The 13,648-nt window shown below is 32.0% G+C and overlaps 1 pseudogene; it reads left to right on the forward strand.

Annotated features, from left to right (window-relative positions):
* Positions 1-13,045, forward strand: part of LOC143410622 (meiosis-specific nuclear structural protein 1-like) — a 34,598-nt pseudogene extending 21,553 nt beyond the window's left edge.
* The last annotated feature ends 603 nt before the right edge of the window (positions 13,046-13,648 follow it).

Here is a 13,648-nt window from a genome sequence, read left to right on the forward strand (position 1 = left end):
TGATACTTCATCCATGTATCAAATGAACTGGTATATTTGGCATCTGGAATGTCTCCAAGTTTGGGCTCTTACAAATACAATACACCTGCTATAAACATTCAGGTATAGATTTCTACATAAACATAAATTTTCATTTCTCCTGAGATAAATGCTCAAGAGTACATTAGCTGGCTTTTGAGATAACTCTTGTTAGTTTTGTAACTGCCAAACTGTTTTCCAAAACAGCCATATCATTTAACACTCTGACTAGCAATGTATGAGTGATGCAATTTCTCTGCATTCTTGCCAACCTTTGGTGTTTTCACTATTTTTTAATTTTAGTCATTTTAATAGCTACGTAGTGATATCTTATTGTAGTGATATCTTGTTTTAGATATCTTATTGTAGCATCTCCCTGATGTCTAATGATGCCAACATCTTTCCATATGCTTACTTACCATCTTTTTCAGTGAAATATTTCTTCTTGTCTGCTGATTTTCTAATTGAGGTGTTTGTTCATTTGTAGAGTTTAGAGAGTTCTTTTTGTATTCTAAATACAAGTCCTTTGTCAAGTAGGAAGTTTACAGATATTTCCTCCTGGTCTGTAAGTGTCTTGTCATCTTCCCAACAGTCTTTCTCAGGCCAAATGTTTCAATTTCTATAAAGTCCGGTTTGTCAATTTTTTCTCTATGAGTCATGAGTTTTTGGTGTAAATTCTTTGTCTAGATTCTGAAGAATTTATTTTTTCCTAAAAGTTTTTTATTTGCATTTTTATTTTTTAAATTTGTGATTTTCAGTTAATATTTTTACAAGGTAAGAGACATAGATTGAAGTATAATTTTTGCCATTGGATGTCCAGTTGTTCCACACTATTTATTGGAATGACTCTCTCTAACACTTGAGATGCTTTTGCACCTTTGTTAGAATACAATTGAGCTTTTTGAATGAGTCTAAATCCTGAGACCTCTTATTTTGTTCTCTTCACCAATACCACCCAGTTTTGATTACTCTAGCTGTATAGTAGTTCTCCAGAATTGTTTTAACTATCCTAGTTCTTTTACCTTTCTGTATAAATTTTGGAATAAACTTGTCTCTGTCTGCAAATAACCTTGCTGCAAATTTGGTAGAAATCGCATTAAGTCTGAATATCAACTTAGGGAGAATTAACATGTTCTATCTTCTAGTACATGAGTACAACATAGCTCCCTTTATTTAGATCTCTGTATTTTTTCATCAGCGTTTAAATAGTTTTCAGCATACAAATCCCATTTTAGTGTCCATGAATTCATTGCTAGTGAGTTGATTTTTTTATGTTGATCTTGTATCTTACAATCTTGCTAAATTGACTTATTAGCTGTGTCTTCTATGAATAGAGACAATTTATTTTCTTCCCTTGTAATCTGTATACCTTTGATTCCTTTTTTTTTTTTTTTTGCCTTATGTATTGGCTAATACTTCCAGCATCATTTGCTAGCATTATGTTGAATAACAGTGTTGCCCATCTTAGGGGGAATGCATTCAGTCTTACACCGTAAAGTATAATGTTAATTGTATAGTTGTAACAGATGCTCATAGGGTCATATGCTTTTTCTTTAGCCTGGAGAACTACATCGATTGATTGTTGAGTACAAAACCAGCCTCGTATCCCTAGAATAAATCCCACTTGATCATGGTGAATACTTATTTTAAATTACTGAATTCTATTTTATAATACCATGTTAAGGATTTTTGCAGCCATATTTGTGAGGAATATCAGTTTGTAGTTTTCGTTTTTTATACTGACCTCAAGGTGATTCAGCTTCATAAATGAATGGGGAAATGTTTCTTCCTCTTCTATTTCTGGAAGAGATTATAAGGAATTTGTATTAATTTTAATTTGTTAAATGTTTATAGAATTTTCCTTTGAAACCATATTGGCTTGGATTTTTATTCTGAGGGAGTTTTAAGTGATTAATTCAAACTCCTTGATAGTTACAGAGCTATTCAAATTATCTTCGATATTTGGTGAGATTTGGTAGCTTGTGTTTCTTAAGAAAGTGATCCATTTTTTTCTAAGTTGCCAGATTTATGTGTGTAGAATTGTTTGTAGTATTCCCTTATTATTCTTGATGTCTGTAGGTCTCTACTGATATCCTATGTTTCATTCCCAATACCCGTCATTTATTTATATATTTATTTTTGGTTAACTGTATTAAAGGTCTTTCAGCTTAACTGATTTTTTTTAAAAAAACAGCCTTTTGTTTCATAAATTATTATCTTTTTGTTTTCTAATTTTAAATTCATTAGATTCCAGGTCATATCTTTATTATTTTCTTTCTCTTGCTTTCAGTTTACTTTACTTCTCTTTTTATAGGTTCTAGAGGTAGAAGCTGAGATTATTTTAGTCTTTTCTCACATGCATGCAATTACTGTTACACAGGTTTACTATCTTTTATTGTTTTCAGAGTGTTCCATATTTTGGAGTGTTTGGACTTGGGGATATGTTTATGGACTTCACTGGTTGAACATCCTTAATCTAAAAACCCTAAGTCAGAAATTCTCTAAAATCCAAATCTTGACATGCCAGCATGATGTGTAAAAGCTTTGGATTTTGGATATTGAATTTTTTGGATTAGGGATACTGAACCTGCATATGCATTTTCCTAAATGTGTGTGTGTATTTGGTGCTATAAATGTCTCTCAGTCCTTATTTAGTTGCATCTCACAAATTTTGCCACATCTTATTTTCATTAACTAAAATTTACTTATTTTTTTCTTTCTTTCTTCCTTCTCTGTACTGGGGATTGGACCCAGGGTTGCTTAACTACTGAGCCATATCCCCAGTCCTTTTTAATATTTTTATTTAGAGACAAGGCCTTGCTAAGTTGTTAAGGCTGGCTATGAACTTGCGATCCTCCTTCCTTATCCTCCCAAATCGCTGGGATTACAGGTGTGCACCACTATACTTGGCTCTGATTTTTCTTAAGACTTCTTTCTTGATTCATAAATTATGGAGAATTATGCTGCTTAATTTCCAAATATCCAGATATTTTTCCTGCTATCTTTTTAGTTACTGATTTCTGGTTTGATTCCACTGTGGTCAGAGAACACATTCAGTTTGATCTCGATTTCATTAAATTTGTTCTGGGGCACTAGAGTGCATATTCTGCTCTTGTTGATTAAATCATTTATACATGTTGGTTAGGTACTATTTGGTGATATGATGTTGACTCTCTCACATCCCTACTGATTTTCTGTGTTGGTTGTTCTGTCAAGTGTTAAGAGAGGGTTTATTGATGTCTCTAACATATTGTGAATTTGTGTATTTCGCCTTTCAGTTATATCAGTATTTTTTACATTGAGGTATAATTCACATGATATAAAATTTACCAGTTTAGCTATTTTAAATAAAAGTGTATAATTCAGAGGCATTTAGAATGCTCACAATGTTGTGAAACTATCACCTCTAATTCCAAAACATTTTCATTACCTGAGAAGGGTATTTGTGTGCATTCTCTTCTACCCTAGCCCCTGACAACCACTTGTCTACTTTGTGTCTTCATAGACTTTACTACTGGTTATTTCATATAAATGTGATCTTTTATGCTCAGCTTTTTTCTTTTAGCATATTTTTTTTCTTGTGCTGAAGATTGAACCCAGAACCTTGCAAATGCTGGGTACTCTGCCACTTAGATGCATCCTCAGTTCTAACATTACGTTTTTAAAGGTCATTCATGTATCAGTAATTCATTCCTTTTTTGACTAAATAATATGTATTATATAGACATACCACATTTTGTTTATCCATTCAACAGTTGATTGTTTTTGTTTCTACCTTCTGACATTTTTGAATATTGCTACTATGAATATTTGTATACAAGTTTTTGTTAGAACGCCTTTAAAAAATTATTTTGGGTATATTCATAGAAGTGGAATTGCTAGGCCATTTTGTGTGTTTGGGTGGGGGGGTCTGGAGACTGAACCCAGGACCTCAGTCATGCCAGGCAAGAGTTCTGTTGCTGAGCTATCTACCTCAGCCCCAGTATGGTAATTTTGTGTTTAAATTTTATGAACTGCCTAACTTTTCTTTTTACAAAGACTGTACCATTTTATATTCTCATGCTAATAATGTCTGAGGGTTCCAATGTCTCCACATTTTTACCAAATCCTGTTATTTTATTTTTTAGTATATTAACTCAAAATGGGTCTCAGATATGAACAAAAAAGCTAGAACTATATAATTTACAGAAGCAAACACAAGAGGGTCTTCATGAAATTGGGAATGGCATTTGTTGATAGGTTAAAAGAAGGCATGTCTTTTAAAGAAAAATTTAGAGATTGGGCTTTTTCACCATTAATAACTTCCTAACATTTCTAGGAAAATGAAATGCAAACCACAGTATGGGATAAAATATTTCCTATATTTCAATCTTGCAGAAAAAATTTATGTAAGTTGTAAAGAACACTTTACTGTATGTATACTGAAGTCTTTAAAGAATCCAATCTTTAAGTAAGCAAAAAGATTTTAACATATTCTTCACAAAACAAGATATATGCATGTAATAAATTGTATATAGTACTATTGTTCTGTATAATAATTTTCAGCTTTATAAAAACAGATTGTTCTTTTAGATACACTGTTTCATTAGTGAGGAGGAAATTGATACATACATGTATTGATATAAAATACACTGCATGTATATTCTTGATTAACAACATAAAATGTAAAAAATATGTATAGACCCTTTTAGAATATCTTAATGTAATTTACATACATAAGATCAAACTGTGCAGAAGAGTTAATAAAATGATAAATGAAGGCATATCATGTATTTATGAACAAATAGGAAGCAGATAGATTCAGGGTTATCACCAGATAAAGTAGAACATCAAACAAATCCCAAGTATTACAGATTAAAAAATATAATTGATACTGAAGGTGTAATAAAAGAAACATCTAATCTTCCATGTATCATTGCCTTGAAATACATAATTTTTAAAGCTGTTAGAAATCGAAAGGAAATTTACCAGCATAATGCAAGGTTGTTTAACACATCACAAGAAATTAGTAAGAAATATTTTAATCAACTAACTAAATATTCAAAAACATCTTTCTTGGTTATTGATTGAAGAGAAAAACTGCAACTATTCAGAGGATCCTATTTTTATATATCAAAATATATAAGATTTTATAATACTGATACCTGTGGCAATTAGTGAGAAGTTTCGTGGAAAAAAAATAGGCAGTGAACTTAGAAAAAGGATACAAATCCAAGTATTAGAGCGAGAATGTATAAGGAAATAAAGATTACAAGTGGAAATTAACTAAGATTAGGAAAACACACTATCATCAATTAATCCAGTTGCTTACTATTAGGGAAAAACTAAGACATTTTATCAAAAAGAACATAAGAAAGAAAAAGTCCAAATAGATTTAGAAAGGATAAGTGGTCTATCAAAGGAAATATAGAGATGATCAGGGGAAAAAAGAGAGGTTACTTATTCAATTATATATTAATGTGGAAATCTAAACCAGCCAATTTTCCAAATTAAAAATAATTTCAAAAAATGTAGTATGATCAGGCAAAATATTATGACGGATATCTCCTGCCTCCAAAATCTTTTGTGCCTTGCCTCATGTCCTCTTAATTCCACCTCCAATTTCAGTGACAGCTATGGAGAACTTTTATGAAAGCTTAGACTGACTCGGTGCTGACAGTTTCTGGGAGCAGAAAGTTAACATCCACATAACTCACAAGGTCCTGTCAGGACTGAGCCTCAGTTGTCCACCATGGTCACCAGCTCAGCCATGTAACCTTGTATGTTAGCTTTTCTTCCTTTTCTGTTTTACTCTGCTTGTCCCTCATTGCTGTTTACTAGGATTATCTCCCCCATTAAAATATCTAGTCTTTGTAGGAGAATCCAGACTAGGAGATTTCCTGAAAGTTCCCAGAGTCAAAGTAGTTTTATAGCAATTTATTTCAAGATTTCAATGAACAGCTGTTTCTAAAACCACAGAATTTAAAATCATCCAGTTCATGGTATATAATTAGAATAATACTGATCTAGACTTATCAAAGAGTACAGGAACACTCTATATTGGAAATATTTTATTTTTGCCAAACATTTACCTGTTTTTTAGCTAGATGTCTTCACTATTGAATTGAACTAAAATTTTGTATGGGAGATGGATTTCAGGAAATATCAACTATATTACTATATTAAACTTGGTATATATTACATTTCTGTATGCAGAGTGTTGTGATAAACTCTAGAGGAATTCCAAACCAAATGAGACAATAACTCCACCCTCAGTGAGCCTTCTACATAATACATAGCAAATAAACACAAAATGTATATCATAGAAACATTTATGCAGCCAGCATCCCAATGAAAAACAAAATATGTCCTTTAGGAAATTATTTTCAGTGAGGACATATGACATATTATATATATATATAATATACAATTAGATGATAAATTGATGTTTTTAAATTAAGAGGCCAGAAAGGAAGATGAATATTAGACTGGAGAAAACTTTATAGACAGAGTAGGACTTCAAGGGACATAATGAAGAAGGGATAAAGAAGAGATGAATACTCAATGTAGCTATATATAGGGAACAGTGTTGATAAAGCTGATGTTCACTTACTCCTACCCTCCCTTTTTGGAAAAAGTTGTTTTACTATATTATAAAAACTAAAAAGTAAAAATGACTCTTCTTTTAGTTAAGGTCTTCATATGACCTAGATTATCTCCCACACTTGTTTCCCTCCTTTTAAGGTGTGAAGATACAAGTGAGCAAAATGAGATAACAGCCACACCACAGGAAAAGCAGATCATTTGGGGGCAGTTTTGACAGCATTGTCGTGGGGAAACCTTAGTTTTCTGGTCCTTTCAGAAGTCCAGTATGCAACACAATGACCTGTAGTAAATGTTTTATGGTCCCTGTTATTTGTAAGAACCCTCAACAATACAGTTGTTAAGACAGTTATTTTAGATGCATTGAGGATATTGGCTTACATGGAGCTTGTGCTAGAATTGGGCAGAGTTGGTTAGATTTTTAAAAAAGTAATTATAACTTTATATGTATATGCAAATTATAACTTTATATATAATAAGTATATATGTATACATATACATATAATTTTTTATAACAGTCATAATTGAATGCACAGATGATAAATCAAGACTAGTAAAACATAATTAGAATTTAGTTATTAGATATGGATGATTACTGTAAAATTTTTTAAACTTTTTGGTGTGTTTGAAATTTTTCATCAGTGTTTGGAAAATAAAACTTGGAGGAAAAGAGTTTTGCTGCTCCAAGTGAATTTGAATTTCCCTGAAAATTGTCTAATTGTCATTGTTAGATTATTGTTTTTAAATTTTAGAGAATTTTGAGAATGAAGAGAGTATTAGAAGACTAAATTTGGATAAATGCAGCTTTGATAAACAGGAATTTGGAAACTGAAAAATACTTAGTGGTTTGGACAGCTGTTTCCGGCAAGTTTCTAGAATGAGTCATAGTTGGTGCACATTTCAGAGTCCACAGATTAATACAGTCAGGTGTGCAAAATTAACTCTTTTCAAAGTGTTATATGTTAATTATGAGTATAGAACCAAGATCAGAAATATATACAGTAATAGAAGGCTATCCAAAGGAACATGTCCTTTATCCAAATAGTTTTAAATGGTGGGGCAAAGTGTCATAAAAAGGCATAATTTTTTTTAGTTTTTCATAATTGACTTCATATTGTAGTATTAAGCTTAGCCAACTGTTTCACTCTTTGTAAATTGGATTTAAAAAAATGATTACTAAATTAACTTATCTACATTATTTAGGAAAAAGTAAAGAGAAATTGAGAAAACAGAGAATTGAAGCAAGATTTTGAAGAACAAATGGCTTTGAAGGAATTAGTATTACAGGCTGCAAAAGAAGAAGAGGAGGCTTTTAGAAAAACAATGCTAGCTAAACTTGCTGAGGATGACTGAATAGAATTAATGAATGCTCAGAAACAAAGAATGAAGCAACTGGAACATAGAAGGGCTGTGGAAAAACTTATTGAAGAACGTCACAACCAGTTTCTTGCAGACAAGGTAAGAACAAAAGGTTTTTTGTTGGCACTCAACAGCAATCAACTTATCTGTTCATCCACTAAACATTTACTGAGACCTTTTTATATGCCAGTGTTAGATATCTGTTTATCAATCATATGATATATTTTCTGACCAAGCATTTATTAAGGAATCAAACTATTTATTGGTGTTTTGTATGTGCTAAATATGGTTTGGTGTTGAGAACATAAAGGTAAATACAGCTAAGTCTATGTCATCTGTGAATTTATGGGCTTGGTGGAGAGAAAAATACAAAAACTAATTATAAAGATATGTCACATGCATGCACTGTTATATAGATATGCATGGTGTTGTTGGCAGAGTAGAGCTGACAGGACATGAGTACCTGGAATACTGTTTTAAGAAGCTGGACCTTTACCAGTGAGAGTCACTGAACGAGAACTGGGAGGTCAGACAAGTGTTGCAGGGTCAGAACTCCTGCAGGCAGTTCTGAGAGGGCCACATGTAAAGCTGTGAAAAGGAAGGTATTTTGGTCACAGCAACAAAAGCCTAACACACCTTGGAAGCATTCCTAGATTTCCCCTCTTACCCAGTTAATGATTTTTAGTTGGCTACCAAATTGTACTGGTTCTACCTCAGCAATTACTCTGAAATCTAGTTCATTTGTAACTTTGTTCAGACATTCAGTAGCATTCCCATAGACTAACTGAAATTGTCTTATAACTGGTCACTTTGTAACACTAGTCTGTCTGCCACAAGTTACTAGGGTTTTAAAAGATCTCATCATGTCCCTCTCCTGCTTAAACTTCAGTGGACTCTTACAGGGTAAAATCTCAATTTCTTAGCCATGATATAAACCAGTCATGATTTAACTCTATACATTAAGGGACATGATTATTTATAAAGTACCTAGCAGTGTGCCTGATGTGTGGTAAATACTTAATGTTGTATTAATGAATGTGATCAACCATGTTAGGAAGCACAGTAATTAAGAAGACAGAAAGTTAAAAGATTTTGGAAATTCCCTTAAGGCTTTGAATCTTGCTTATAAAAATGTAAAACCAGTGACTGACTGTCCTCTCTTATGGCTTGGAGAGATAGTCAGAAAGACATCTACAAATGGCAATAAAATAAAACCACCTCAACATACCTTATACACAATCAGAGACATGATAAATTGTGGTATAAAGGTATATTAAGAATTGTAATGCAAAAAAAAAATAATAAAAAAATTTTTTTGAGGCAGAAGATGGAAAAAAAGAAAGAAAACCACCTAATGCATAAATTGTAAATTCTAAAATTTATGTCTTAATTTTTTCAAAAAATCATGGACAGCCCCAGTATGACGCTGTGGACTTAGCTTTAAGTGTCAGGAAGATTGGGCCATGTTTTTGTTTTGGCCTCAGGCAACAAAAAATCATCATTCCATTAGACTTACACTGCTAAGTGTGAGGTTCTGATTCTGCTTTTTAGAGTTCAGAACTGTTCCTAGCTAGTGTTAACTCTAAGGAGTTTTATAATTAGACAAAATCTGAAACTCCCCATAATTTCCTACTATGAGAGCTGTTCAGAATTTCTCTTAGATGGGTAAATAGGTTTCATGCTGTCTAAGTCATTTACACTATTTACCAGAATTTTTTTTAGGATATACACTTACTGTGACCAGTGTCCAAGGAAGGAAATTGCTATATTATACCTAAATGAGATACTCTGCATTATTGGACAAAAATCTAAGTGTGCTTTCCCCCAATATTACAGGAGTTTCTTACATCTCCCCTTTATTAAGAATGTCACAATTAGGATTAGAAATTGAATCTCATTAATGGTAGATGAGTGGTTAGTTTATTGTTCTCTCATATGAAAATCTACAAGTAGGCAATCCAGGGCTGAAATGGAAGCTGTGTTCCATGGTCTTCAGGGACTCAGACTCCTTTCTAGCTTTTCACTCTGGCATCTATGGGTGTAGCCCATAGATATGTATGATCTCACTCTGTGTGTATGATCTCAGCTAGATCTTTAACCTTTGTATCCATGTTTCAAGCAGAGATAGTGATAAAAAGTGGAAGCTTCCATATGAAGGTCACTTACATTCCACTGACTTTGTGGCCACAGCTGGCTGTAAAAAAGCCTTAGAAGTGTAACTCAAAAAATAAAAATCAGGTACAACAATTTCATGGCAGATTCCAATACCCTATTTTATCTTAGAGACAAATTAATTAAGAGCAACTCAACCCTTGATTCAGTAGCAAGAATAATCAGTGAGTGAGAGTGTAAGTTTTTTCTCAGTTGAACATCAATGTTTTCTTATTCTGTAAAAAAATAAAAATTAGATCTAATATAGTAGATAAAAATATTTTGAGAAGCAGTTCCAGTTTTCAGTGGCATTGGATTCGCTGTGTGCCAGTATTCCTTTTTATATTTATCCAGTAACTTAGATGAGTTATTAGCTTATATAGAAGTTTGTTTTCACATACTCCATTATGGTTTATGTATCTTCGATGAGGAGTAGACTGAATAAGTAGTGACCTCAGTGTATTATTTCAAGGGAAAATTTAGCATTACTCTCAAGCAATTCCTGGTAGAGATGCATCACTATTTCAGTGATCTGCATTTTGTATCCTTCCCTATCCAATAGGCACATTTGGATACAGTTCCATGAGTCCCTAATTAAGACCTCAAACTTTGACCTACAGTCATAACATTTGCACTACATGGCACAGAATTTTAATGTGATTGAGTGTTAATAGTTTTTCCTGAGAAATGCTGGTTCTTCTGCTGGGATTCTTGCTGTTTCTCCTTTGCTTCATATGGACTTTGAAAAAATTTGATGTATATAAGAAAATATTTATCCTTTAGATTACTCTGTTTTATTCACTAATTGTTTTTGTCTTACACAGTAAACTGTTTTTACACTGTTTATTAGGAAATCATTCCTTTAATAGTTGGTATTGACATTTTGCTATATATACTTGTTTCCTTAAAAAATTGTAGTCATAACTATTATTCTTGTAACTTTAAAAAATGAAAAAACTTATGTGTGTACATACAAAATAGTATGAGATATTATGCACTTTTGAACTTATTGTCACAAATAATTCATCAATTTTAACACCTAATTCACTGAAAGAACAGTTTTATTTGAAAACTTTTTAAAAAGATTAACATATTCTATGACCATTAATAAAACCTGATTTGCATTTCCAGCAATGTGAGCTGGAAGAATGGCAGTTACAGCAAAGAAGACAAGGTTGTATTAACAATATTATCGAGGAAGAAAGGCTAAAACTTCTCCAAGAACATGCTACAAAATTATTAGGATATCTCCCTAAGGTAAGTGAGATTAACTCAAGGTATAACCTTTGTGGCCTCTAATAGTGGAAAAAATGTGTAGTAGAATATCAGAAAATGAAGTTGTCACACATATCTTGCTCTGTTATAAAGCATTAGTGGAACTTTGGCCAGGCATTGAATCTCACCGGGATCATATTTAAACATCTCTAAAATGAGAGAGTTGGTCTTGGCACATTGAGCTATGAGATAATTTATTGAATTTAGATTTTAGGTTCTTTTCTCCCTTTTCAGCATCAGAGATCTAGAAATAAACCACCCTAAAGCAACCACAATATTTTATGTACCAAAGATAATAAATTATGTGAAAACATTGTAATTGGTAACACAATGACAGGCCTATGCTTGAACTGAGTTTGAGACAGATCTTTTCTATATTAGGAGGTTGTAACTAGGTCTAGGTAACTTTAATTTTTAAAAGTAAGTTTAAAAGATCATAAGTTTTCATAGATATCTCATAAAATAATGAGTTTCATAGGTCACCTCAACATTTGGACTCATATAATTAAAATCACCATACTTCAAATATATAAATCTATCTTTTGCTTTTTTACTAATATCATAGAATCAAATGCACCTTTAATGTTCAGTCCAAAACTAAGGAAGAAGAAAGATAAATATATGAGTAATTATTGCCTGGCTTCAGGACCTTTTGGTCTAATTGTTTAGAATTAATGAAATTAGTTATGTTTATTATTATTCTCAATGGACTTATTAATGAAAAATTTGTTTGTAATTAATAAATTTCATAAAATAGTTATAAATTCTAGGAGAGTAACTGGATGTCAATATTTTTTGTGGCGAGAATTATTGTGGAGGCAGGAGGATGATCTTATAATCCTGATCACCCCCAAATGACCTTTATTCTTTGTCCTAATGGCCCCAAATGACCTAAATGATTTTTTCAATCATTTGGAAAATATTGATTTAAGTTTCAAAAATTTTATTGAATAGATTTCATTGTTTTGGATAACTTAACTAACCTCTTCCTTTAGAATGCAAGATAAATATTTCAGTTTAATTTTGTTTTAAAGAGGCTTTTGCTGTTTTCTATAGGGGAAAAGAAAAATAAATAGAAGTATGAAGAATTTCAAAGGGCTTGTTTAAATGACTTAACTCCAAATCTGGATTCTTTCCTGACAGATAGAATGTTCACTGATTAGCCATAGAAGAGAGGCATGAAGAACTGATTCCATGTATGAATCTAGTAGAGCTTAGTCTCTTCACCTTTAACCTCCATCTTATTATAGAACTGTTTTAGACAAGAGTAGGGTACAATATAAATTCCTTTCCTTCCAGGAAATTGTAATTATTAAGTGGAAGATCCCAGATTCCTATCACAAGTTCCTGCTCTGGATCTGATAAGTCAGGAAATTAGGTCTAAGAATACTTATAATGTAAAGTCATATTTTTTGGAAAATATTGATTTAAGTTTCATAAATTTATTGAATAAATTTCATTGTTTTGGATAACTTTACTAAACTCATGTCTGTATATTTGTTAGTCTTAAAGCATTTAGTGCAATATTCTGGCATTCAAAAAGTAACACAAAATATTTTTCTTATAGGGAATATTTGAAAAACAGGATGATATTGATATGCTTGGTGAAGAGTTTAGGAAAGCGTATCAGAAAAGGAAAGAAATTTGTGAAGAAAAGTGATACCATCAAACTTGGTAAAATCTGGATTTTTCTGTACATTACCACTAGATGTCAGCGTAACTATTGTTTTAGAGTTAGAGTAGGAATGTTTTCTTGCATTTTCTATCACTGTATTTCATAATTTATAAACAAGTGTCAGATGAGTATTTTAACTGAAAATTTATTTTACATATATGCATGCATATGTGCTCCTAGGCTCCAAACCTAGGAGGCTAGCTTCTCAGTACCTGTCCTACTGTTCAGAGATTTTTTTTTTTTTTGCATCCCATCTTCTAGACGGTCTATTTACCTTAGTTTATACCAAGCTCTAGGTTCTAGTGAACTGCCTCCATCTCTAGTTATGTTTAGCAACTTTACTAATTTGGTTTGGCCAGGGAAATGCATATTTAGACTTTGGTTTTAAAGTACATTTTGCTGTCAAATATAAAAGAGGAGAATAGTAAATAAAGAGAGTAAGAATTTAAAGTGCTTTATTACCAAATGAGCTTGATCATCATAGGTACTTAAAAATCTCTCTAGTTCATAAATGAATATAAAATTATTAGAACATAAATAATTTTTAATTGACAGTAAATTTACATGTATTTATCATGTTCAACAGTG

The sequence above is a fragment of the Callospermophilus lateralis genome, chromosome 11 (assembly GCF_048772815.1).
Source record: "Callospermophilus lateralis isolate mCalLat2 chromosome 11, mCalLat2.hap1, whole genome shotgun sequence".
Classification (NCBI taxonomy): Eukaryota; Metazoa; Chordata; class Mammalia; order Rodentia; family Sciuridae; genus Callospermophilus; species Callospermophilus lateralis.